The following is a 1,883-nucleotide window of genomic DNA, read 5'->3' on the forward strand; positions in this document are numbered from 1 at the left end:
CAGCAAGTTCTGCAAATTCTCACCTTATGCCATTTGGAGAAGCAAGAAATGGTTTACCTGTGGGAGTTCTCCTTTGGAAAACTGGGAGGATGTGCAGTGAAGAGCTGTCTCAATGCCTGACAGAGATATCCATCACCCTGCTCAAGTTGGTACTGTCACTGCCAGCTTGGTATATGTAAATGGGAATGTGAGAGGTATTTTCCTTCTCTCCGACACACTTACCATTGCTTTCTTGAGCCTCCCTGTGGAGGTGTTTGTCGGCCCTGCAAAACATCACTAACTGTGGAGGAGTGCTCCTGTGGCTCCTGCAAAGAAAGCCTAGGCTTCAGCCACAAACACATATCCCCGTGCCCTCACCACCCCCACCCCCACCCCCACCCCCCCAATCCCTCACTCCTCCCTGCAACCTGATTACAAGACAACACCACATGCAACAACTCCATAGCTGCTCCAGTCACTTACCTGACAGTGGACAGTGATTCTGCCAATGCTTTCCTGAAAACGGGCCTGTTGTTAAAATTAGGTAAGAGTTTTAACAACACCAGGTTAAAGTCCAACAGGTTTATTTGGTAGCAAATACCATTAGCTTTCGGAGCGCTGCTCCTTCGTCAGATGGAGTGGAAATGTGCTCTCAAACAAGGCACAGAGACACAAAATCAAGTTACAGAATACTGATTAGAATGCGAATCCCTACAGCCAACCAGATCTTAAAGATCTGAGGCGATAAAGTTGAGTTGCATAATTCAAGATGGTCTACAGCTGAGTTCTGGAGGTCACCTTAGTCCTGAACCTTTTTACCTCTAACTCTTACCAGGCTGTGCAGGGGACACCTGCAACATCAGTCAGTTTACAGACAATGGATGCATTAAGCGGGTGACTGATGTTAAGTTTGACAGAGCAAGTAACATCATCATTTTGCCTTTGGGAAATTGATCAAAGCTGAAGAAAGCCTTCGTATTTTTTCACATGGTTGCATTTCCCATTCTCCAGGACATCATTAATTGTAAATATGAAGCACTTCTACACATTAATCAACTAAAAGAATTATCATTCTATCAGTATTTTAATAGCATGCAACTGCCTAAACAGAATCATGCTGGTAGCTGTCTTTTTCACTTGTAGTACAATGATGCCTCATTTAGAAGCAATTTACCATTCATTGTTTACCTTTCATATCCATCCTCATTCTGATCTGCAAAGAAAAGTGCATAGTTGTCTTCTCAAAGAGATGAAAGTTATCCTTCACTGCAACTTTAGGAATCTTTTCTATAATTGATTTGTAGAAAACTGTGATTCTAAAGTGTATGATCTCATTGATCCTAAGGACACATTAAGGAATTCTCTTTGGAGCAGGAAGTGGGCATTGAGTGCTGTGTTTGACAGCTGTTCTCTTTTGTTAATGAATGTTCTTGCTCTCCCTTAAGGTGAAATGGGAAGCAGAGACCATAACCTAGTACGGGGCGGAAATATGGCAGCTCCATACAGCTGCTGAACACAGACAATGATGAGCATGCATCTACCAGCAAAACCACCAAACACACGAAAAAAAACCTGATCAAAGTTTCTGACGCTTGGATAGAGCAGGAGCTGTCCTGAAATAAACCTTGATAATATGTCATGAATTGCCGTCTGCTGCATAACTTGTATCTTTGCTCTTCAATGAAGAATCAACATGAACTAGCTGGAGTGACATGGTACTGAACACCACCAAGTCTATTATTCAGGAGCTTGAGGAACAGGGGAATTCAGCTGGACAAATAGCTCTGCCGAGCGTGAGAAGCATTTGGCAGTTTCTCACAAGGGTTTCTCATAATTATCCCATCAATTACCCATTTACCCCTTGCATGAACAGCTGCTTTCATTTTGTGCTGGAACAAACAATA

General features: G+C 42.9%; 1 non-coding gene across 1 annotated transcript; it reads left to right on the forward strand.

Moving 5' to 3' along the window:
* The first annotated feature begins 1,241 nt into the window (after window positions 1-1,241).
* On the forward strand, window positions 1,242-1,460 carry LOC144500142 (small nucleolar RNA U3). Its single transcript, XR_013498930.1, has one exon. It is a non-coding gene; the product is annotated as a small nucleolar RNA U3 (small nucleolar RNA).
* Window positions 1,461-1,883: the final 423 nt, after the last annotated feature.

Source organism: Mustelus asterias, chromosome 10, assembly GCF_964213995.1.
Source record: "Mustelus asterias chromosome 10, sMusAst1.hap1.1, whole genome shotgun sequence".
NCBI lineage: Eukaryota > Metazoa > Chordata > Chondrichthyes > Carcharhiniformes > Triakidae > Mustelus > Mustelus asterias.